Source organism: Vigna unguiculata, chromosome 6 (assembly GCF_004118075.2).
Source record: "Vigna unguiculata cultivar IT97K-499-35 chromosome 6, ASM411807v1, whole genome shotgun sequence".
Lineage (NCBI taxonomy): Eukaryota > Viridiplantae > Streptophyta > Magnoliopsida > Fabales > Fabaceae > Vigna > Vigna unguiculata.
This window is the reverse complement of record NC_040284.1, coordinates 10168806-10177123: the sequence shown is the minus strand read 5'-3', so window position 1 is coordinate 10177123 and position 8318 is coordinate 10168806. Positions and strand designations below refer to the sequence as shown.

The 8318-nt window shown below is 33.0% G+C and overlaps 1 non-coding gene across 1 annotated transcript; it reads left to right on the top strand.

Moving 5' to 3' along the window:
• Window positions 1-6653: 6653 nt before the first annotated feature.
• Window positions 6654-6760, top strand: LOC114189304. The gene has a single exon (XR_003605608.1). It is a non-coding gene; the product is annotated as a small nucleolar RNA R71 (small nucleolar RNA).
• Window positions 6761-8318: the final 1558 nt, after the last annotated feature.

Below are 8318 nucleotides of genomic sequence, written 5' to 3'. Positions count from 1 at the left end.
CTGGTAATTGGTTGGCCAATTTTTGTAAATGAATTATCCGTTGAACTTCTAGTTCACACTCTTTTGTACGAGGATCAAGATGAGATAATGATAATTCATTCCAACCAATATCTTTTTCCAGTTTCTTTCTTTCTCCCCCTAACGTTGGAAAAATTGATTCATCAAAATGACTATCAGCAAATCGAGCTGTAAATAAGTCACCTGTTGATGGTTCAAGATATTTTATTATCGATGGAGAATCATATCCAACATATATTCCCAAACGTCTTTGAGGACCCATCATAGTCCTTTTTGGTGGGGAAATTGGGACATATACAGCACACCCAAAAATTCTTAAATGAGAAATATTTGGTTGTTGACCAAAAACCAACTGTAAAGGAGAGTATTTGTGATAACTTGTTGGTCTGATGCGAATCAATACTGCAGCATGCAGAATTGCATATCCCCAAGTAGTCATTGGAAGATTAGCTTTCATAAGTAAAGGTCGTGCAATCAATTTTAGACGTTTTATCAATGATTCTGCAAGTCCATTTTGAGTATGAACATGTGCTACTGGATGTTCAACTTCAATTCCAATTGACATACAATACTCATTAAAAGCATGAGATGTAAATTCACCAGCATTATCAAGACGAATTTTCTTAATTGGATAATCTGGGAAGTGGGCTCTTAACTTGATCAATTGTGCTAATAACTTAGCAAATGCTTGATTTCGAGTTGATAGTAAACAAATATGTGACCATCTAGTGGACGCATCAATTAATACCATGAAATATCTAAATGATCCACATGGTGGGTGTATTGGACCACAAATATCACCTTGTATTCGTTCTAAAAATGAGATTGACTCATTTCTAATTTTTTCTGGTGATGGTCTTATTATCAATTTTCCCTGCGAACATGCAGTACATGAGAAATCATTGGACTGAAGAAGCTTTTGACTTTTAAGTGGATGTCCACATGAGTTTTCAGCTATTTTTCGCATCATGATATATCCAGGATGACCCAACCGATCATGCCAAACAAGAAATTCATTCTTATTTGTAAGCTTCTGGCTTACAATAACATGCGTCTCAATCGCATTAATATATGTGTAGTACAAGCCATAAGAGAAGGCTGATAATTTCTCCAATACACATTTTTTATTTGACTCAATTTGAGTGATATAAAGATATTCAACATCTCCTTCATTATTTGTCTCAATATGATATCCATTTAGACGAATATCCTTGAAACTTAATAAGTTTCTATTGGACTTAGGAGAATAAAATGCATTTTTAATATGCAATCTTGTACCTCTTGGCAGAAGTACTGTAGCTCTTCCAGAGCCTTCAATTATATTTGTAGTACCAGAAATAGTACTAACATTGACTTCTCGCATTACCAAAGTAGAGAAAAATTTATTACTCTTGAGAATTGTATGAGTTGTTGCACTATCAGCAAGGCACAGATCCTCATCATTGGTGTTAATGCCAATATTCATTCTTCATATAAACATAAATATCAATATTAGAGATTACTTTGTAAGAGGAGAGAAAGAAAAAAAAATAAAATAAAATAGAGGATTTTATTCATAAAAACATAAAAACTTGTACATATAAAAGCAACATGAATTAAATATAAAACATTGTCTTAAAAATTAATCATAAAATAAAATTATTTTCTAACACTCCCATCACCAATAAGGTGATCAATGCTTCCATCGGGTTTAGAAAAGAAATCACCAATATCAAGATGAGTAGTATCCATATGACCATAATCAGAATCACCATCTTCATAAGCAAAGTGTGTTTCTACATTCTTCTTTTTAAGTGATTCTTGGTAGAGTTCAACAAGATGCTTTGGTGTATAACAGGCACGGGTCCAATGACCTTTACTACCACAACGGTAACATATATTTTCAGCCTTTTTGCCATTATTTTCACCCCTTTCTTTTTCCTTTTTCGCATTCTTGTTCCACTTCTGTTGATGAAGTTTCTCTTTGAAATTTCCTTTATAACCATGTCCACGACCATGATTAATAGCACGACCACGACCACGACCATGGCTACGACCACGGCCAAAATTACGACCACGATTATTATTATGGTCTTGACCTCGTCCATGATTATATGGATCAGATGTTGCTGCATTCACTTCTGGGAATGGAGCAGAACCAGTTGGTCGGGCCTCATGATTTTTCATCAAGAGCTCATTATTTTGTTCAGCCACAAGAAGGCATGAAATCAATTCAGAATATTTGTGAAAACCTTTTTCACGATACTGTTGTTGCAAAAGCAAATTAGTTGCATGAAAAGTTGAGAATGTTTTTTCCAACATATCTTCATCAGTAATTCTTTCTCCACATAGAGTCAATTGAGAAGTAATTCTAAACATTGCAGAATTATATTCACTTACAGTTTTAAAATCTTGCAACCGTAAATGCATCCAATCATAACGAGCTTTTGGCAAAATCACGGTCTTTTGATGGTCATATCTTTCTTTTAAATTTTTCCATAGTACAGAAGGGTCTTTTATAGTAAGGTATTCAATTTTCAACCCTTCATGAAGATGGCGACGAAGGAAAATCATAGCTTTAGCTTTATCTTGTTCAGATGCTTTATTTCCTTCTTTAATAGCATCACCCAGACCCATTGCATCTAGATGAATCTCAGCATCTAAAATCCATGATAAATAATTGTCCCCCGAAATATCAAGGGCCGCAAATTCAAGCTTTGCAAGATTTGACATGTTTTAGAACTAGCACATAAAATATTAATATAATCAAATTTCATGTATGAAATTATTAAAATCAAATAATAATAATAATAATAATAATATGACAGAGAAAAATAAATCAAACAATTATCATTACACAAAAAAAAAAAATGAGATAAAGTTTGTGAATGAGAAAAAGATTAGAAAGAACCTCGATTAAGGAATATAGAGCGTTGTTCTTAGGGAGAAAGAAAAAAAAATATGCCTTCACGCTCAGTTGGATAACCCTCGTGCTGATAACGTGTTATAAAATAAAGGTAATAAGAGAGACAAAGGAGAGGAAGAATAGAGAATGAGAGAGTAGGGAGCAACTTCTGGTTTTATGTGTGTCTAATTACTGATAGGACGAGTCCTATTTATAGGTACAATATGGTAACCCAGAAAGGATATAAAATCAAATAGTAAATACAAAATATTACATCATAAAGAGTAATGAATAATATGATTATCAATCATATGAGTAATTGTATAAATCAATGGACGACCATTAATTCATAACAATTATTACAACTTAACTTTACGTGTTGTCTAATTTTAAAAGGATAATAATTTTATGTCTAAACCAAAACAAATTTAATGAAGTAGTGTATTTGAATATTTTTTTTTAAAATAAAAAGAAAATTATTATTAAACCATTATTTATCTAATTATCATAAAAAGTAATTATTGGGACCCAAATTCATAATATAAAAATAAAATGAATTTTATGACATGTTTTATCTAGTTGATTAATACTAGAATGCGTAAAAAGATGTATATTTATCTAATATGGATGCATGTAAAATAATTCAAGCAAGTATATTTAGTTTATCAGATAATTTAATTTTAAACATATTTAAAAGTATTTTAAATATCTAGAAGCAGTTCAATTTTATTTACCCATAGAATTTTACATTCACTTTTGATTCTAGCAAAGCACATGTCTAGTCAAATAAATTTGAGTTCCATTTAATTGATTATGCCTATCTCTCGTTGTGTGTGATTCATAGAACAATATATGTTTAACTTAACTTTATTTAAATCACAGCAGATCATGTGGTGCCTATATAAGATGATTTCATGAATGAAAGAATTTGAATGATTTAAATTTAAAGTTCTTAATTAAAAGGTGAGTTTGTAAATATAAAAGGCTAATAAGGGAAGACATTTACAAGAGACTTCATGATGGTTTATTTTCAAAATAAACGACTTACTACCGATGACAAACAAACTGTCTATATGGATACGGGCCAAACCCATTTTGATTATTGATGGGAATCATCACATTTAGAGGTGTCAATTTGACCCAGCTCACAGGGTTTGGCCCTGACCCATGTGGGTTAGGGCCAAAAAAGCCCACATTGAAAAAAAGCCTCCAACAAAGAAGTCCACAGGGCCAAAAACCGTACAAAAGCCCTGTGGATCGGGGCCAACCCATGGACTTTCATCTTCCACACGAAAAATATATTATTTTTTAAAATATATTACTATCTGTGGGACAGGCCCAACGAACCGGACAAACACGACGACCCGAAAAGGTCTAACGACTCGGACCTGCCCTACGACCTCGACAAGAACGACCCGTTAACATGTGAGTATTAAAAATACCCGTATCCATTACCCGCGGATATCCATTTCCTATCCGTTGCGGCTTTATCTATTAATGTCCGTGGGTATGAATTTTTTTTACATTCCTAATCTTATCCTTATATTGGACTCCATTTTAAATTACTAAAAGATCTTTAACTCATTAGTTAATTTGAAAACTTATATATTTTAAATTTTCTTTTGTCTTTAATTTTGTAAATTCTTTATGGGTCACATCCATTATTTTTACTGTTTTTTTAAAATTATTTTCCTTTTATCTATTTGTTATTTGATACTCTGGTTGATATTTATATAATGAAAAAATGTGTATTTTGATTGACTACTTGATAATATCATATATATTTTTTGTTAAAAATAATAATTAATATTTGAAATAGTAAAAGAGCAAGTATTGGTGTGGGTATGGACATACCTGTTTCTTGATGAGACGAAGATAAAATAAAAATTTAATATCCATTAAAGATGTTAATGAGAATGATTTTTTATATCGAGGTTGAGGAATACGTAGTCAAATATCTACTCGTGAAGCATGTCGCCATCCTTACTAACGATATCACCTAAACAATTGTAATATTAACTTGAATGTGTTATCTAAATTTAAAAGAATAATTTGAATTCTATGATGACAATAGTGGTGCAGGTTTGGGGATGGTGTTGGGGATTACTAGATTATAGAATGAACAAGTTGTTAGAAATTTTACTAGAGGAATTATCGTGTCAGTTCTTAATTTCAAACTTTTATCCTACTTTTATCGTTCTTCAATTTCCTAATTCTACCATTCGCTTAATGTCGAACACATGGATAAGTCATGCGGTCCCTTTTTTAAAACCTTGATCTCAAAACTATCACATCTTTTTTTCTTTTGCTTAGTATAAACTTGGCTTAACATACTTGAGCCTTATGGAATGCTGTTCCATGGATGTGGATTGTTTCTTTCTAAATTACTGTAGATATGGGACTGCAGATATTTTCAGAGCTCTGGAAACTTTTAGTTTGACTTTCTTTGGTTTATGGTGTTGTAGATATAGATTCATTGCAATGTTCCAAACCATTATAGCCTTAAATTTAAAGTGAACTAGTGCAAGTGAAAATGTGCAATGTTCCTATCACACATGGGAATAATCATATGGCTTAATTTTTGTCTCCTAATTACATGGCTTAATAATGAAAGGCTAACTGTATAAAATAAAATTAGAGAATCACTATTTTTGACAAGACGGGATAAGTTTAAAAATGAATTCATGACGAGAAGTATTCCTTGAGAGAAAATAAACATATCCCGGGACATATGTCCGTATCATATTCAATACTACAAAAAATCAATTTATTATATATGCTAGTTTTGGTAGGTAATAATGTTCTGTTTTCGTAGATAATCCATTATTATTTACGAATTACCGACAAATCAAATTTCTTAGGTATTGAATTGGTTGGTAACTTTATCTACGAAAATATATTTCGTAGATAGCGTATCTACGAATATTATCTACGAAAGAAAGACATAGATAATTATTTACAAAAACAATTCGTAGGGAAAATATTCGAATTACCTACGAAGATTTGGTAGATAACTTACCTACAAAAATTTTTGTAAGTAATATATTTGTAAAATTCTACCTAGATAACTTATCTACGAAAATATTCGTAAATAATTTACCTACAAAATTTTTCGTAGATCACTTAAATATAAAAAAAAATAATACATATTATAGAATCTCTACATCCATATATATCTCGAATAATATATCTCGAATATGCTAACAACAATCAATTGGGTAAGAGCATATATCTTAACAATGCAGTACTTGGTATGCTTTAAAGAGGGGAAGATCAATCTTGGAGGGGTTGAGGGCTAAGCACATAATTCTTTTTTTTTTGTACAAACTTGCAAAATTATATGACAAAAGGAGTTCCATTCTGAGTCAACAATGGGTTCAGCTTCAGGTGAATGAGCTGGATCATCATCTTTCCAAAGAAGACCAAGAAGATGTTTGTAAAAAGACCATAAACTCTTGCAACTGGGGCTCTCTGATTGGAAGCAAGTTGGTTCACTAGTGTGGTAAGAGCATCAATCTTACTTTCCAACTTCTTGGTATATTCGACTGCCCCTACATCATGAACTCCTCTAGTAACTATGGCATCACTCCTCATGCCAAATTGCTGAGAATTAGAATCCATGTTCTCGATTAGTTGCCTTGCTGCAGCTGGGGTCATGTTACCAAGAGCGCCACCACTTACAGCATCAATCATGTTTTTATCTATATGGTGAAGGCCTTCATAAAAATATTGCAGAAGGAGATGCCGAGGGATTTGATGGTGGGGGCAACTTGAACAAAGATTCTTGAACCTCTCCCAATATTCGTAGAGGCTCTCCCCAGACTGCTGCTTAATGCTAGAAATTTCCTTCCTTATGGCTATTGTCTTGGAAATAGGGAAGAATTTAGCAAGGAATAATCTCTTTAAGTCATCCCAGCTCGTGATGGACCTGGGTGCAAGGTAGTATAACCAGTCTTTTGCATTGCTCTCCAACGAATGAGGAAAAGCCTTCAAGTATACATGGTCTTCTTGGACGTCTACAGGCTTCATGGTGGAACACATGACATGAAACTGCTTCAAGTGTTTGCACGGGTCCTCACCTGCTAGGCCATGAAACTTTGGCAACAAGTGTATCAATCTAGTTTTTAAAACATATGGAACTTCCTCCTCAGGATATTGAATGCATAAATTGTCATAAGTGAACTCTGGTGCAGTGAGCTCACTCATTGTCCTCTCATGAGGTGGAGGAGGTTGAGCCATATTATCAATATCAGTACCAGAATCATAATGAAACTCAGAATTATGCGGATGTTCACTATGCTCAGAATGCAAAGAATGCACAGAATGAGAAGAGTTAGGAGTATAAGGAGAATAAGAAGAGTCAGGAAAGGTCACAGAATAATCAACAACATGCAAAGATGGATTCCTAAGATGCCTACGTCCTCTGTGGAAGGTCCTATCAATCTTAGGGTCAATGGGTTGTAAGTCACTTGGATTTCCGCTAGTCATGCACACAAATACATTAATTCTAGTAGTGTGGGGATAACAAAGGGTAAAACTACAAGTATACTTAAACAAACTCCAAATGACTTGAAAATTTGTAGGATTGTCCCTTGAGTGATCAAACAATACCACAAAAAAAATCAGCTCAAAAATCAAAGTGCAAGTATGTTTAAAAAATTTTCAAAAGTGAAAAAAATGAAGAAAAATCACAAAAAACATTGCTGAAAGATAGAAAACGAAATTTTCTAGAGAATCTGAGTTTGATAATAGTGATTCTGATAACCAGAGCAAAATTTATGGTTCTATGAAGTTTGACTAAAAATCAGTCCAAAATTTATTTGAATCTCTCAAATCAGACCATACCAAGTGCTCCAGTTATTTTTCCCATCAAGTTCAATGTCTTAGAAGTGGGGATAAAAAATTTCAAGTCAAAACAAGAACCGTAGCTACCAAAACAAAAATACACAAGTTAAATGCCAAAATTGGACACTATTCAACACTATTCACTATTCTAGAATTAACACTATCCATGTGCTGCGACACTATTCACTCTATAACACAAATAACACGCACACTACACAAAAACACAACCACAATCAACATATACCAACTCAACCACACTTGAACTACATACACCAAAACACCAACACACAAACACAAACACACTGAAAATTTTACTTCGAATAAAACAATTGGTCCCCCGCAACAGCGCCAAATTTGATAGAGGCCGTACCCCACCAAATTAAAACAGATAAAATGCAATATGTGAAAGTTGAACCAAGTCGTCTCCCAATGACCAATATTTTTGTCCAAAGCTTCAATTTTCACATGAACACAACACTATAACACAAGGGGGGTTTGGCAGATTGAATATGTTAATCAATAGATTAAATTAAATGCGATAGTGATTAAAAAAGTATTTCACATCCTTGAT